Below are 17,248 nucleotides of genomic sequence, written 5' to 3'. Positions count from 1 at the left end.
ATCCCAACTGTGCACTAGTTGCCATCCTTTATTGCTTACCCAAGAATATTCTTTTTGGCAGTTGTTTCTTCTCTCTTCTTCTGGATCATTCCCAACAGCCCACTAGGATGCTGCTACTATGATCCCAGTATCAAATACAAATTTTAGGTTCTGGGAACAAGAAAGAGAGTAGATGCAAGGCTTGCCTTATACCCATGGTCACTCTGAGGGTCTGCCTTGATCTTTTTAGGTTTCCAAGTGTCATGCTAATAGTTCATCTAGAGAGCTAAAGTTTTGGTGAGTGGGTGGCATGTGGGAAAGGACATTTCTTTCTCCTCCTTACTGCTTTCCCCTTCAATGCTTGTAGGAGGTGATGTGAATCAAAAGGTACTTGCCTTCAACAAATCAGTGAATGCCTATTTGCCAAGAACTGAGCTTGGATCTAGCAGGTAAGGCCAAGTCCTCAGGAAGTTCACTTTCTAGAATGATTGAAAATGCTTTTCTCAAGCAAATGGAAATGTTTAATCCAACGATCTTTCATCTAGTCCACAAAATGTGAGGAGTGTAATCAAGAAAAAGTTTGATTGTAAGGCGGAGTGGTGGAGTGGTTTGAGCTCCAGTCTCTTTGGAACTGTGAGTTCAACTCCCAGCGGTTTGGAGTCTTTTATATGAATAATCTGCCCTTTAAACTTCTCCATTGTATCAAAAAGGTACAGAAATCTTAATCAACAGAAAGTGTATGATTCACGAGGGAGAGAACTTCATTCTAATTGGGTGACATTACCAGTGTGAAGATTTTTAATTATTCCTTTTGAAAATGATTTACAGAAAAGAGAATCTCTTCTCCCTCATGAAATCACTGAAATATCGTGGTCTTTAAAAACCATTCTGATTAAAAAGAACCAGAGCTTCTTAGAGGAGTGGCTGATTTTAGGTTTGGGGCAGGAAACATACATGAAGAGCTGGCAAGAAAAGTACTCAGTTATGTCAAAAATCTGCAGAAGTCAACATTGGCCAAAGATGGAAGAAACCAACCACCAAGCTGAATGTTTACTGCAACTGATTGCAATACATTGAATATAAGAACATATAATAATCTTTTAAATGCAGAAAGAAGAACAACTTACTGATCACCAGTGGGGATAACTGGGTTAAAATTGTTTACTGTAAAATTTTGCAATAATGGATAAGAATCAAGCATTGTCCCTTCCCATTATATGCAAATTCTATTTAAGATGACAAGTAGCTCTAGTTGGTGAATAAAAGTTCTTTGAAGAGGAAATCTAGCCAGTGGATATGGAAGAAATATAGAATTGGAAATCATAATTTAGCAACCCCTAAAAAAGTAATTCAAGCAGTAATGACATTGATTCAAAAATATCATTTAGTGATAGGTTGATGGGGGAAATTACAATGGAGGGAATGAGCTATATTGATGTGAACCTACTGAGAAATATTAGCATTTAGAATTGAAATTTTATGTGCCTCCTGTGGTGATGCCCAAATATGAAGTATGTGGGACTGCTTGTGAAGTTCTTTTGTAAAAACTCTAACCTGAATTTAACGAAGCCTTTATAGTTAATATTCCGTTTTCAAGAAATGAGAGAGCAGAATAAGAGCATCAGACTGACATTGTCCACAAGAAGTAATTCAGTTTCTTTAATATCTGACTGGCAGAGAAACAGAGAGAACAGAGAGGAGAAAGAGAGAGACTGAGATAGAGGAGACTTAAAGCAAATATATGTATAAAATTTGTTTCAGTTCTGATTAGATTAAAAACCTGTTAAGTGCTATTATAAGAAAATCAGGGAAATTCAATATGTATTGTGTACTAGATGCTAAAAAGTAATTCATGTTAACTTTGTTGGGTATAAATTTGTGGATACATAATAAAGTTTCATATTATTAGAGAATCATTTTAAAATCGCCGCCGCGGTATGCTGGTCCACCAAGGAGCCCCGGCGTGTGCGCGGCTCCCTGCCGAGGGGCTTCCAACCAACCCAAGTCATACTGACCCTGGGGCTTTCCAGTGCCTTGGCTTCCTTCATTTCCACAAAAAGAAATGACCCAGCCCTAGCCAGTGTGCGCCCTTCGATAGCTCAGCTGGTAGAGCGGAGGACTGTAGCGAAAATGTTCCCAGACATCCTTAGGTCGCTGGTTCGATTCCGGCTCGAAGGAAATGCCGCTGCTTTTACCCCATCATGAAAACCACCAGCCCACCAACCCGTGGTAGTTACCTCCCCGCGCCCAGCGCTATCTCTGCCCCGCAAATTCGCCCCTGCAGCAGACCAGCATTCTATCTCTCAGGGTAAAGCCAGGAAGGACTTTCCGGAGCTACTCTCACAGATAACTCCCTGCTTTCCTCAGGGAACACACCTTACCGTATTTTCCCCCGAAATCCACTGACACATGCCCTTCAGCGCAAAACAGCCCTTCTCTCCTTACTCCTGCCTTAGTGGGTAGCACCAAGAACTCAGAATTTCTGAAAATCCCCGCCCGGGGATGCCCGACGGCTACGGAGCCCCGGCGCGTGTGCGGCTTCCTGCCGAGGAGCTTCCAAACAACCCAAGGCTTGTAATCTCTGGGTCCTTTCAGTGCCTTGGCTTCTGTTATTTCTACTGAAATGAAAGACTCAGCTCCTCGCTTTCGTGCACCCTTCGATAGCTCAGCTGGTAGAGCGGAGGACTGTAGATATCGTGTGTGTAGACATCCTTAGGTCGCTGGTTCGATTCCGGCTCGAAGGAGGTGCCCTTCAACAGTTTTTGCCCCATCAAAACCACCACCGTGGCGCTCACCTCTTTCTGGCAAGTTGGCCCTTGCGGCAGGGGTGGCAGGGCAGCATCTGAACTCTCTTAGGACAGAACCTGGAAAGCTCTTCTGGTGCAACCCTCACAGTCACCTGTGAGCTATTACCAAGGAACACAACTGTCCCTACTTCTCAAAGTCCACAGACCCCTGACCTTCCGCACAACTTCTTAGCTGGTAGCCCCAATCAGCCCACCCACCCCCCCACCCCCGATCTCCCAAGCCTTTACACTTTTATTCCCACCTTTCTCCAGTGAGAGCAGTACCCACTTTGCCACCACCACTTTGCTCAACGTGGAAAGATCCCTCACAAACACGAAGGCACACAGGAGCTGCCTACCGCAAGCCCTGGAGCCTGACAAGCATAGGGGCCATCACACAGCTCCGGGGCAACCAAGGCATCCTCCTTGAAATCCCTCCCACTCAAGCTCCCTTTCCTACTCTGCCTGGTCTTATGATGGCCCCTGACTTCACTCTTCTGTCTAGCCCAACTACAGCCTCTGCTTCTCTCTGTTTCTCTGTTTCTCTCTCTCTCATCTTCCCACTCGTCTGGAATGATCTATAAACACATAGACCTACAGAGACAGAAAACTCTCTTCCATTTCCTATTTTATCTACTGTGGGACAGAAAACCCTCTTCCACTCCCATTTTATCTACTGTTGGACAGAAATGCCACCCTGAGATTTTCCACTCTATTGCCAGTTGTGCGCCTTCATCAAGGGAGGCTGGCATTGGCAGAAGCAAATGGCACCAGGGCAGGGGGAAGGGGACTTGACAGTCAGGATAAAAACTTCAAAGGCCTGTTCAGTTCTCCTGTCAATCAGAGAACAGGGTCTTAACCTCTGGAAAACTTCAAATTTCTTTGCCCCATCATGAAGGCCATCAGTTGGAAAGCAACACAGAGAGGACTGTCAGTGGCACAGTGATGGCAGTGTGGCTCTCTGAAGTCCCTGGGGCCCAGTCACTGCCCTCCCTTGACCCCTGAGCCCACAAGCTCCTTTTTGGTTCGTGTTCAGCTTCTGCATGGAGGCTGCTTCCCCACACATCTTCCTCTCCTGGCAAGCTGTTCCAGGTCTCCCCACTGCGGTCGCTGTCTTTCCTGCTGTCCCACTGCTGACTAAGAGGGGCTGATCCTGGGCTGTCATGTCTCTAGGGGTCTGGGAGTTGATGCCATTGCTGTCCCACAGGAGGTCTTCAGGAGGAACCTATTGCTCTGCAGCCATGGAGAGTCTCCAGTCTCGAATGCCACCATCTCTGGAGACCAGGGGACAGGAACCAAAGACAGAACCTAAGGCCTTCCCACCAAGGGAATTGGAGGGGCCTAGGTTAGGGGGAACCTAGCTTTGGTACTTGAGGGGCATGACCCTCAAGGGTTAAGGGGTGGAGGTGTGGGTGGGAGGTGGATTCTAGTAACCTGGGCACGCCAGAGTGAGCCCTCCACATGGCCCACTCCTCCTGTCTGGGGCATCACAGCGAGCAGTAGAGGACTTCTGCTGAAATGACCCTCATCCTCCCACTCCAAGGGGTGCCTAGTGACAGGCGTTTGAGTGCTGGTCACTTGGGTGTGGCTTGCTGCGCCTCTGAGACCTGTGCTGGGTAGACCCTGACAGTGGTGTGCTCTGCCCCTCTCCCTTCATCTCTGGTGTCTGTCCAGAAATCTCACAGAATATTGAGTTACTTTACTGAGCAGCCGCCTCTGCCAAAGAAATCCGGGTCTGTGGGCAGAGAAGGCGATCCAGTTTCGCAGACCGGCCGCAGCAGACTAGGCGGCTTGGTACAGGTGGGGTGGTCTCCCGACCTGGCCCAACATCCCTTCTCCATCACTTCCCAGGAAGCCTCACGGCGGGGAAAAGTGAGCCTAGTCCATAGCGGGCAGCAGCGCCGAGTCGGGGGTTGAGTAGCGGGGTACGGGCGCCGCAGAACAAGGGAACGGCGCTTAGAGGCTCCTCCAGGGGCCTTTAGCGGACCCTGGCCGCACGGTTTGTTCTCCGCTGCTTTTCTCAGCAAGCTCGCCCCCACCCAACCCACGCATTCTCATCAGTTTCGCCAAAGCCTGCCTACTCTCACTCTACAGGTTTTCTGGCTAGCAACGGCTGTCGTCCCGCCCGTCCCTTCGGAAAAGTGCTCGAGGAGAGGGAAATGAGCTAACAGGTGGCGACCCAGGCATTTAAAACATCGCCAGCCCACGGGCTCCCGTCCACGTGCACAGCTCCTTGCCAAAGTGGTGTCTAACGAGCCCAAGGCATGTTGCCCGGTGCTTTTCAGTACCTTGACCGCAGTGATTTCCACAAAAACCAAGGACCTGAAGAGAACCTTTCAAGCACCGTTTGATAGCTCAGCTGGTAGCGCGAAAGACTGTAGATCCGACGTGTGTGCTTATCCTTAGGTCGCTGGTTCGATTCCGGCTCGAAGGAGGTGTGTTTGACCGTTTTTGCCCCCCATCATGAAGACCGTCAGCCCCAGGTGCCCAGTGCCCCACGCCCAGCCAGAGCTACCTCTGCCCACACAGTTTGGCCAGCATTCTCATTCCCACAGGACAAAACCAGGAAACCCCCTCCAAACTGGCTGGAATAGCTCCTGCAGTTGCCTGCCTGGGAACACACCTGCTCCTTCTTCCCGAAATCCGGGGATACATACCGTTCAGCGCAAAACAGTCCCCTTGCTCCTGCCTCAGCCACCAGCCCCAACCAGATAACTCCCACAACCTTCCAAGCCCTTTAAACTTTTGTTCACCCACCTCTCCCCTTCCAGTGCTGTGCCTGCTCTGCCACCATCACTTTGCTCAACATGGACAGACCCCTGCCAAACATGTGGGCACGCAGTAGCTGCCCACCACAAGCCCTGGAGCCTGACAAGCATGCAGACCACCACACCGGTCACTGGTAACCAAGGCATCCTTCTTGAAATCCCTCCCACTCAACCTCCGTTTCCTATGCTGCCTCCTCTTAGGATGGTCCCTGTCCTCTCTTTTCTGTCTAGCCCAGCTACAGTCTCTGTATCTCTCTGTCTTTCCAATTCTCCCTACAACTATCTCTCTCTCCCCCACTCTTTCTTTCTGTGTTTCTCCCATGGTCTACAAATATATAGACCTACAGAGACAGAAAACCCTCTTCTATGCCCTACTTTATCAACTGTAGGACAGAAGGCCACACGGAGATTTTCCAAGTCTTTGACAATTGTGGGCCTGCTTCGAGGGAGGCTGGCATTGGCAGGAACAAAAGAAACCAGAGATGGCCATGGGGCGGGGGGCGGGGGGTTGATAGCCTCATAAAAACTTCAGAGGCCAGTTCAGGTCTCCTGTCCGTCAGTGAATAGGACCATAGCCTCTGGATAACTTCAGATTTTGCCTGTCTTTGCCCTTGTTCTTTTTGCTCAGGAAGTTTTGAGTTCTTTCTGAAAGACCAACAATTGCTCATGCTCTGTATGATGGTAGTAAAAATGCCTGGACCAATTCCCATGCTCCTTCTGACAGAGAGACAAGGAAAAGGAGACAGACATAAAAATTGAGACTTAGAAAATCTAAGAGTTTCCTTGGATGTGCCCGCACCCTCCCCCATGGGAATTGGAGGCGTCCAGATTAGGGAACCTAGCTTTGACACTTTGGAGACATAACAGGGGTAGGGGAGTGGGTGTATGGGTGGGAGGTGGACTCTGGTGACTTGGACGCACCAGGGTGAGCCCCGGCTCGGTCCACTCCTCCTATCTGGGACATCACACCGAGTGGTAGGGGACCTCCGCGGAGATAGCCCTCATCCTCGCAGGTGTAAACCTGCGGGTCACTCCCTACGTTGGGACAGCCACACAGGCAGTGGAGGTCTGGTCACTTGTTGTGGGTTGCCGCGTCTCTGTGATACCTGTGCTGGGTCGATGAGCGAAACGGTCTTGGGGAGGCGGGCATGCACCAGACGGGATTTGAAACGTTTGTCAAAGACTCGGAGTCAGGGCAGGCGGTCCAACCCCGGACAGCAGTGCTCTCTGCCCCTCTCCCTTCATCTCTGGTGCCTGTCCAGAAAGCTCACAGAATCTTGAGCTACTTCACTGAGCAGCCACCTCTGCCAAAGGAATCCGGATCTGCGGACAGAGGAGGGGATCCAGTTCCGCAGCAGGCTGGGCGTCTAGATTCCTATGGGGATGGTCTCCCCACCTAGCCTGACATCCTTTCCTATCACTTCCCAGGAAGCCCTCACTGCGCGGAAAAGTGCACCTAGTTCATAGTGGGCAGCAGCTCCGGGTCGGGGGTTGAGTGGCGGGGGTGAGGGCGCACTAGAAACAGGGGGCAGGTGTGCGGTGGGGTGGGGCGGGAGTCGGCGCTCCGAAACTTCTCAACAGCCCTTCAGCGGACCCTGCCTGCGTGGTTGTGCGCTCTCCCCCTCTGCTTTCCTCCGCAAGCCCGCCCCCGCCCCACCCAAGCATCTGCATCTGTGTGGCTAACGCCACTCTCCCCTCACCCTCTTACCAGCTTTCTGTTCAGCGACGGCTGTCGTCCCGCTGTTTTCTGCAGAAAAGGGCTCGGGGAGAGGAAATGAGTCAAGAGGGAGAGGCCCAGGACCAGCATTTAAAAATCGCAGCCCCGCCCCAGGATGTCCGTCCATCAAGGAGCCCCGGCCTGTGCGCGGCTCCCTGCTGAGGGGCTTCCAACCACCCCAAGGCATGCTGCGCCCGGGGTCTTTCAGTGTCTTGGCCGCCTTCATTTCCTCAAAAAGGAATGACCCAGCGGTTGCCGGTGTGCACCCTTCGATAGCTCAGCTGGTAGAGCGGAGGACTGTAGGCGAGGACGTTTGTAGGTATCCTTAGGTCGCTGGTTCGATTCCGGCTCGAAGGAAGTGCCAGTGAAGCTTTTTGCCCCATCATGAAGACCCCCACTTCCCGGTGCCGAGCCCTCAGGGCCACTTCTGCCCGGCAGATTAGCCCTTGCACCAGGGAAGCATCAGAACTCACCCTACAGAGCCAGGAGAAGTGGCCCTTCTGGCGCCACCATCACAGCCACCTGCGTGCTTCCCAAGGGAATAACTCGCCTCTTCTTGAAGTCCAAGGAGCCATGCATTTCTGCGCAAAGCAGCCCACCTTGCTTTTGCCTTAGCCGGCAGCCCCAACCAGCCAGCCCCCACAAACTGCCAAGCCCTTTACACTTCTGTTCGCCCACAGCCCTCTCACCTACCTATCAAAGCGCTGTCTCTGACACTAGAGCTTTTCTAAGCACGGACAGATCCCTGTCAAACAGGTTGCCCCAGAAGAGCCACTTATGGCAAATTCTGTATGTCCACAGGCATATAGGCCAATAAGCTCGCCACGGATAACCCTGGCATGCATCTTTGTAACGTTCCATGTCATTTTATGTATATGTCTCTTTTCCTCAATGTTTTTTGTTTTGTTTTGTTTCTCTTTTGGTTTTTAAATTTTGCCTGTGAGCTATAATCTTTAAAACCCAGTTATGCAGTAAACTTTCATGGTTACCTTCTTAACATGGATTTGCCTTTGAGAATGTAAAGTTACTAGTGTGCCCTTTAAGTGACATTTAAGCCAAAATATGCAGCTGTTTTGTCTATGTCATTTAATGAATGATTATTATTCCCCGTGTTCTATTTAGGTGGTCTATCAGTGTGATCTCTGGATTTTTTCTGCTAAGAATCTTCGGATTTATTTGTCTAGTCAGTATTTCTTGGCGCTTTATGTAGATTTTTTACTATTTTATGAACAACAATATCTCCTATTCTGCTTATATCATTTGGCACAGACAGGTGATCTATAAAAGACTTGATTGCTCTGTATCCACAGAGAGACCCCAGCTACGAATGTCACCACATGCAGAAATTAACATAATAGGGCTAATGAAGGAATTAGGTCTTTCCTGGGCATCCTGTAATTCTCCCCCTTACATTATTACGTTTACATTTCTTCCTATTTACTAAGAATGTGTTCTTAGAATTATGAATGAATGCACACACTAATCAACAAGGGGACTAGTAAATCCTGCATTCTCTTCTTAGCTCATCAACCAGGTCATGTTGACTCAATAGAGTTGCCACTTTTTAGGATTGGCATTCAGGTATGTTTTGCTCACAAGCCACTTAATAAGCACCTAAGCTGTCCCAGGTGTTGTGCTTGTACCAGGGCTATAGAGGTTAAAATGTAAGTCTTGCCTTGAAATATTTCTGACTGTAAGTTACACAGAGATGGAAGAAGGCAGTTGCGATACAAAGTGCTGAAAACTGCAATTGAGGTAAAAAGAATATTCCATGTAAATCTAAAACTAAAATCAATCTTGGGAAGTTTTAATGCAGGCTGGGGTGGTGGGTAAAGTAGAAAATATGGAAGATCTCTTGGTAGAGCCAGTGCTTTGTGGTCAGTTCAGTTTTAGGACAAGAGTAGTAGATCTGTGATCAGGTGAGTGGAGTGGATACAGAAGAGTTAGAAAAGAAACAGGAACCCAAAGAGTGTTGACTCTTTTTGTGTAACTAAAATGGTATCACTAGAGCATACAGAGAAGTCCTGGCAGGAAATGAAGGCACAAATAATTCTGCATGGAGTTTGATCTTATCTCATCATATTCCTGATGTTCCAGTTGCTGCTCACCCCCAAAGCAAGGGAAAGATTTCTCAACGTCTCTTGTGAGTCTTCACAGAGAAGGTGCTGAGGTTTTATCACTTGATATGTACATTATTCTATGAGGTTTTATCACTTGATATGTACATTATTCTACCAGAATGACCAGCAGAAGAAAGGTTCATGATGCCATTGCACTTCCACAATCATTTTCATTGCATCCATTTCCACTCCTTCTGTCATTTTCTACGCACATCCATTTTTCAGCTGCCTGGTTTTGGCCAGCAGACAGTAAAGGCAGAAACACTGCTGATGCCAAGAAAGAAAAATCTTAAATCCACAATTTATTCTAAGATGATAACAACCAGAGGTGACAGATTCCATATAAAGAGCCCATGGTTTTCTGTGATGAAAAGCAAATGAGGAAGCTGCTGGGAATCACACAGTAAGATATTCAAATTAACCCTATCACTGAGGAAATCTGAAAGCTGGAACAATATATGAAAACATCTGCTTCATGACATTGGAAAGAGAACAAAGGTGACAGGAGTTACCCAAAATATATAACAGATAAAAATCCAGAGTGATAGTAACTAGAAAATGTACACATATATGAAAATAACTCATTTTATGAGAAAGCCAGTATGAATTTCATAACAAAAGCAGACAAGAATATTAAGAAAAAGAATTATTATAGATCAGTCTCACTCATGAACATGGATGTAAAAATTCTAAACAAAACATTAGCAAATCAAATAGAACCATATATAAAAATTATAACACATTTGACAAAATCAGAACTATTGGATGAAAGTAGGATTGATTTAATGCTAGAAAAATCAGTGAACTTCACCACACTAGCAGACCAAAAGAAAAAAATAAGACTATTTTAATAGGTGAAGAAAATTCATTTAATAAAATTCGGTATCTCTCATGATAAAATTATTAATAAACCAGGAATAAAAGGCAACTTATTGATGAAGTGCATCTACAAGAAAGAAAAAGCCTCACTACATGTTGTATTTAACAACATAGTTAATAGTGGAATGGTACTAGTTTTCTGTTTGAGACTGAAACAAAATTAAAATGCCCACTATCGCCTATTCAACATTTTACTGAAGATTTTCATTAGAAGTGAGAATAAAGAAATGATTGTGTAAAAAGGAAATTTAAAGAAATCCACAAAGTAACGATGCTATTGGTACAGTTTGTAGGATTTAAGATCCAATGACTGATAATAAATGCACTGCTGGGTGTTTGTCCCTCCGGTGGGTGGGATGACTTTTGATAATAATAGTGATGGTCTCAAACAGCTTCTCTTCTCCCTCTGCCTGTGCTAAAGCTGTGGGGGCTCACCAACGCCATGCTCCTCTCCCCACAATGCCTCTACAGCAGTTAGATTGATCGGGTGGCCAGTTTTGGCCAGAGATACACTAGCACAAGTGGTCTAAGTGTCCTCGTATTCCTGCCCCATGCTCTTCTCATCCTCGGTGACTGTGCGGGCCTCGTGTTGAGGATCCTGGATCTCTAAGCCATTGCTGCAGCCCACAAGATTGTAATATAGGTAAGAAATAAACCTTCACCATGTAAATCCAAAAAAATAAAAATAAAAAAGAGAGAGGGAATAAAAAAAGAAATACACAACTGTATTACCAGAAATAATAGGTGATTTTAAGAAATTTGCAGTATCAGAGACCAGTATTCAAAGATTAGTTATATTTCCATATGCCATCATCAACTAGAATAGTTAGAATGTTAAATTTTTAAATATTTTCTCCTTTTCTTTTTTAATACAATTTTAAAGGTTACTTTCTATTCACAAAGTTACAAAATATTGGCTGTACTCTCTGTGTTGTACAATACATCCTTAGCCTATCTTACACCCAATAGTTTGTACCTCCCAAATATTAAATTTTTAAAAGAGTATCTTTATCATAGTATCAAACAATGAATTACCTAGGAATACATCTTTTACAATGTGCAAAATCCCAAGGCACAATATATAAAGTATTACGGAGAATTAAAGAAAAAAGTTACATAAATGGAAAGACAGTCCATGTTTATAGACTGAAAAGCTCAATATTGTAAAAATGTCAAATCTCCTCAAAATAATCTATCATCTTAAAATCTACTTGAAACTCCACAATTGGCCACAGCAACTTCATAAGACAGTTCTAAAGCATATATGGGCAGGCAAAGGATGAAAATAGCTAATAGGCTCTTAGAAAGGAAAAATAGAGAGGACTTACTGTACCAGACACCAAGAATCTTTATGAAGTTACAACAATTTAGTCAGAATGGTAATCATATAAGATAGATAAATATAACAATGAAACAGTACAGTCTAGAAACAGACCCACACTTGGCCACTGATGTGTGACAAAGATTACATTGCAGGGGAGATAATTGTCTTTTCAACTAGTGATGATGTATTACTTAACTAATACAATGGGGGAAAATGAATCTTGTTTCAAAGCACATATCACATATAAAAACTGATTAATTATAAATCTATTTGTGAATTGTAAAAGAGTAAATTTTCTTAAAAAAATAAGAGAATACCTTGAGGACCTTGAGTTAGGCAAACATTTCTTAAACAAGACACAAAGAAACAAATGTAAAGAGATAATAAATTGAGCTACATTAAAATTAAGATCTTCTCATTCAAAAAATTCTATTAAGTGAGTAAAGAGGCCTACCACAGAGTGGGAGAATGTATTTGTATAGCCAACAGAGGATTTATACCCCAAATATACAAAGAATGTCTACAAATTAATAAGGAAAACAATTGGGAACTATCTCAAATGCTTTTTCTTTCATCAGTTTTGTTGTGATATTTTTATCTGAATTTGGTGTGAGAATAGCACTGGCCTCAAAGAAGGAGTTTGGAAGTGTTCCCTCCTCTATTTTCTGGAAGAGTTTGAGAAGGGTTGGTGTTAATTTTTTCTTTAAATATTTGGTGGAAGTTTCTTTCAATGTTTAGTGAAGCCATCTGATTCTGGAATTTTCTTTGACAGGTTTTTGATTACTGATTTCATCTCTTTACTCACTATAGATCTGTTCATATTTTCTATTTTTTTGAGAAAGTTTTGAATCAGTTTTGATAGTTTGTGTGTTTCTAAAAATTTGTCCATTTCATCTAGGTTATCTAATTTGTTGGCATACAATTGTTCATAGTATTCTCTTATAATCCTTTTTATTTCTGTAAGGATGGTAGTAACATCTCCACTTTAATTCCTGATTTTGAAAATTTGAGTTTTCTTTCTTTTTTTCTTCATCAGTCAAGCTAAAGATTTGTCAATTTTATTCATCTTTTCAAAAACTGAATTTTGGTTTTTTGATTCTATTTTTTGTTCTCATTTTTATAATCTCCACTCTAGTCCTGATTATTTCCTTCCATCTGCTTGCTTTGTGTTTAGTTTGTTCTTTTTCCTTAAAACTTTTCTTCTTGAACTTTTTTATTCAAACTTAAGATTGAAGATTAGGCTACTGACTTGACATCTTTTTAAATACATGCAACTATAGCTCTAAATTTCTTTCTGAACATTGCTTTTGTTGTATTCCATAAGTTTTGGTATGTTGTGACTTTGTTTTCATTCATCTTTAAGTATTTTCTAATTTCTCTTGTGATAGCTAATTTGATACATTGGTTGCTTAAGACTGTATGGTTTAATTTCCACCGATTTGAGAATTTTCCATATTTCCTTCTGTTCCTGATTTGTAGTTTCATTCCATGGTGATTAGAAAAGACACTTTATAATTTCAATACTTTAATTTTATTGTGATTAGTTTTGTGGTGTAATGTCTGTTTTGGAGTCTGATCCATGTGTACTTGTGAGGAATGTGTATTCCGTTGTTGTTGGGTGCCATGTTCTACATGTATCTGTTAGGTCCAGTTGGATTACACAGTTGAAGTCTTCTATTTCTTTGTTTATCTTTTATCTAGTTGTTTTAGAGTGGAGTGGAGTATTGAAGACTCCAAATATTATTGTAGGACTGTCCAAATATTTTTTCCTTAAAAAATTAGTTGTTTGTTTTCTTATTAAGAAGTTTTAAGAACTTTTCTTTTTTTTTTTTTTTATAGAAAACAACTGGAAATTTATGGTAATGTGCTGTTATCTTTCCTGGGGTTAGTGCTTGAGAAATACCCCTTGAAAACTTCCCATCTCCTGATCAGTGGGGTCACCAACCCTCAGGGGCTGAACTCGTGGTGGGTACCAGAGGAGGGTAAGAACTCTTAATAGAGTCTACATACCAGCACTTTATTAGATATGTGATTTTAATATAGTTTTCCCAGCCCATGGCTTGTTTATGTATTGTCTTATCATTATTTTTTTGAGAACCAAAACTTATAATTTTGATGAAGTTCAATTTATCCATTTGTCTTTTATGGATTGTGCTTTTGGTTTCGTTTCTAAGGAATCTGCCTAAATCCTGGTCACAGAGATTGTATCTTATTTTGTACTTTTAGAAGTCTTAAAACTTATAGTTTTACATTTCAGTCTATTATCCTCTTTCATTTAATTTTTACATATGGTCTAAGTTGTAAAGTCCATTTTATTATATGAATAGCCAAGTGTTCCTGCAATATTTGTTGAAAAGACAATACTTTTTCCACAGAATTTTCTTTTCCCCTTATTAGAATCAAATGGCCATCAATATACAGATCTCTTTCTGCATCCTCTATTCTGTTTCACAGATATTTGTCTTCCTTTCTGTCACTTAAACTTTTCTCTCATATATTTTGTCTCTTAGATCTATGTTCTAGAAGACTGTCTTCAGCCAAATCGCTCTTATAATTGGTGTATGTATACAGCATGTTAACTTCAATAATATCATTATTAATTTAAAAATCTTTTGTTAGAATATTTATGACCTGAATATTTAAATTACCTTATGAATACAAATTTGAAATTTTAAATGTTGTTTCTATTCTTTTGAGTACTGTAAGGTCACTTGTCCTATTTCAGCCTCCTTTTTCACACTGTGGTTATACTCAAGGCCAAGTGACATATGGGTATGAATTAACATATATGAATTAAGGACTATGGAATAAATTTCTCGTGTTTATATTTTAGATTTCCATTGTATTTCTCTGTTCTTTTTAATTTAATTCTATTTGCTATTTTTTTTCTCCTGGAAGTTCCTTTTATATAAAATTTGTTAATGATATAGTCTTGTTTTCCTATATTGTTATGTACTTACCCTTTTAAAAAATGAAAAGGGAAGAAAAGAAGGAAGAGAAAAAGGAATATTTATTTTATTTTAAGAAATTTGTCATAATGAAAAATTCTGTACTCAATATATTATTTTAATCCAAAATCCCCAGTCTGAACTGTGATTCCATCTGTATACATGTGTTTCTATACTGCCTCCACTTCTTTTGGACCAGAAAGCAGATTGTTGCTGAGAGGTTGGAATTCTTCTTGGAGTTGATAGTTCATTATAGTTTTAGGTTTCCTGGCTCTGAGTAGTCCACATGGTATTTGACATTCCCCAGTGGTTGGTTGGTTAATTTTGTGAAAATTGAGTTGCCATCTTTAGGGAAATATTTCTGACATTCATTAATTTTTAACTGTAGAGATCTTACATTTCCAAAAACTTTGAGTTTTCTTCAGATAGATACCTGGTTGTCACTACATATTTCTGAGGCTTTTTCATTATGAAAAATTTCAAATATACTAAAAATAGACAGAATAGTATAATGAAGGTGTCACCAACTCATAGTTTCATGAATTACCGATTCATGACCAAGCTAATTTTATCTGCATCCCAACTCACTTTATTTTGAAGAAAATCCCAGATATCATATCATTTTGCTATGACTTATTTTTACTTACAAAGTGATAACTAAATTTTTCATAAAATTTCTACCACAATGGAGTTTTTATTGGCAAAGAAAACTGAAGTCAAAGTGATATCAAATGATTATTAAAATAGAAGTATAATTCAGGAATGTTGCCATCTAATCATTCAACAGATTTGTCAAGGTAGTGGTCTCCTTAGCTGAGATATTTCCCTTCTGTTCTCTGTACAATGACAGGGAAAACTTTCCAGGATATCTTAAAAGGAAGAAATAAGGTGCAGTACAGCATAAGAAAATCACAGGTAAATAAGCATTTTGACATCTGCTTACATACACAAAAAACAACACTGAAAGGATGTACAGTGAAATAATGAAAATTATTAATTAGGGAAGGGATATGGGGTGGATGGGGAGGGGCAGAGCTAGGACTTTTCAAATCTATACATTGTTATATTTTTATATTTGAGTTATGTGGGTATGTTTTATATTTTTTAAAATAAAATCTTTTTTCTAAAATGCTCTATTTCATGCAAAAACTAGAATATTCCTATGATCAAGTCAGTTTAAAAGTATTGTAAGATAAATGCCAAAACCAGTGTCAATTGGACAAATAGCTATGTAATTTTTAAAAATTGCCTGACTTTGATCTCTTTTCTTTCTGCTGTAGCCTTAAGCCTCATAGTTCAGTTAAATTTTGAAAGCATATATGGCTTCAGTGTGCTTTACTAGCTCTCATACTTCATGGGTCTCTCTTGCTTAGACCTCATCTCCCTGCAGCTCAGCGAACGAGAGCCTCAGATCCTAGTTGTAGTTTTGTTCGGTTTAGCCCAGTCAGTTCTCATGTTTGCTCCTGCTCTTCCCTCGCAGTCTAAAGTGATGACACTTCTCCTGCCTCATTCATGCTTCCAGTTAGGTATTTTCTTTCCTCTAAAAAGGAATGTGTCCAGAAGAATGGGATTCAGCCAAAATGAGCCAGGGGGACCTCTGTACAATTGACCCTCCATATCCGTGGGTTCCGCATCCAGGGATTCAACCAACCATGGATTAAAAATATTCCAGAAAGTTTCAGAAAGCAAAACTTGAACTTGCTGCAACAGCAACTATTTACATCGCATTTACATTGTGTTCGATATTGTAAGTAATCTAGAGATGATTTAAAGGACCGTTGACCCTTGAACGACACGGGTTTGAACTGCATGGGTCCACTCATGTGGATTTTTTCAATAAATATAGTACCTGTATTTTCATTTTACATATCTTTAAATTTATTAGGTGTGGGGAAAAGTTTGTGTTCTCTTAGAGATCACAATATGTAGAATCAGAATGAATCAAAAGATTGAGTCCTGATTCTAACCAAACTGTTTTATCTTCCTCCCTTCAGTGAGTCAATTATCACTTCTTTTGTTTTTGAGGCAGAAGTTTTCAACTGCTTGGGGTTGGTGCCCCTACACTCCCCTTCCTACCCCCCTACCCCACCCCCTCCTGCCCCCACCACCTCATGATTCAAAAGTCAACTCTATATGGGAGCTGTGTGTAAGTTATATTCAAATATTACACCATTCAGGAAAGGGGAGGAGTCGGGCATGGGGACATAGCTCAGGGGTCGAGGGTGTGCTTAGCATGCGGGAGGTCCTAGGTTCAATAGGTAGTACCTCTGTTAAAAAAAATAAAGTGAATATTTGGAATATTTGGGGGTGTTCCTTTAAAAAAATCAAGTACTGTACCATTCTATACAAGGGACTCGAGCATCCACGGATTTTGTATCCCTGGGAGTCCTGGAACTAGTCCACCACTGATTCCAAGGGACAACTGTATTCTTCCTCTCAGCTCAAGACTTAACTGGTGTTCATCTCACAAGACTAGCTACTACTCAAGTATGGAGTTCAGGGCAGTGTAGTTCACATACCATTTATTGAGCACCTAATGTGTGCCAGGCACTATACTTGGTGTTTGATAGTATATCGAAATATAATTCCTGCTTTAGAAGTTCAGAGTCTAGCATGAGACACAGATGAGAAAGCAGAGCTCCAATTAAGTATTGAGACTGAGGGCAGCAGAAACTTCCATGGTTCAGGCTGGAGAGTGAGTGGAGGATGGGGTCTAGAGGAACGGGT

At 42.2% G+C, this 17,248-nt stretch overlaps 3 non-coding genes across 3 annotated transcripts; all 3 read left to right on the top strand.

The window, feature by feature from the left end:
* Nucleotides 1-2,067: 2,067 nt before the first annotated feature.
* Nucleotides 2,068-2,157, top strand: TRNAY-GUA (transfer RNA tyrosine (anticodon GUA)). The gene is given in 2 exon segments: nt 2,068-2,104; nt 2,122-2,157. It is a non-coding gene; the product is annotated as a tRNA-Tyr (tRNA).
* Nucleotides 2,158-2,633: 476 nt separating this feature from the next.
* Nucleotides 2,634-2,723, top strand: TRNAY-GUA (transfer RNA tyrosine (anticodon GUA)). Its single transcript is given in 2 exon segments — nt 2,634-2,670; nt 2,688-2,723. It is a non-coding gene; the product is annotated as a tRNA-Tyr (tRNA).
* Nucleotides 2,724-7,516: 4,793 nt separating this feature from the next.
* On the top strand, nt 7,517-7,607 carry TRNAY-GUA (transfer RNA tyrosine (anticodon GUA)). Its single transcript is given in 2 exon segments — nt 7,517-7,553; nt 7,572-7,607. It is a non-coding gene; the product is annotated as a tRNA-Tyr (tRNA).
* Nucleotides 7,608-17,248: the final 9,641 nt, after the last annotated feature.

This window comes from Camelus dromedarius, chromosome 5, assembly GCF_036321535.1.
Source record: "Camelus dromedarius isolate mCamDro1 chromosome 5, mCamDro1.pat, whole genome shotgun sequence".
Classification (NCBI taxonomy): domain Eukaryota; kingdom Metazoa; phylum Chordata; class Mammalia; order Artiodactyla; family Camelidae; genus Camelus; species Camelus dromedarius.
The sequence above is the reverse complement of the archived record's forward strand: the minus strand, read 5'-3'. Positions and strand labels throughout refer to the sequence as shown.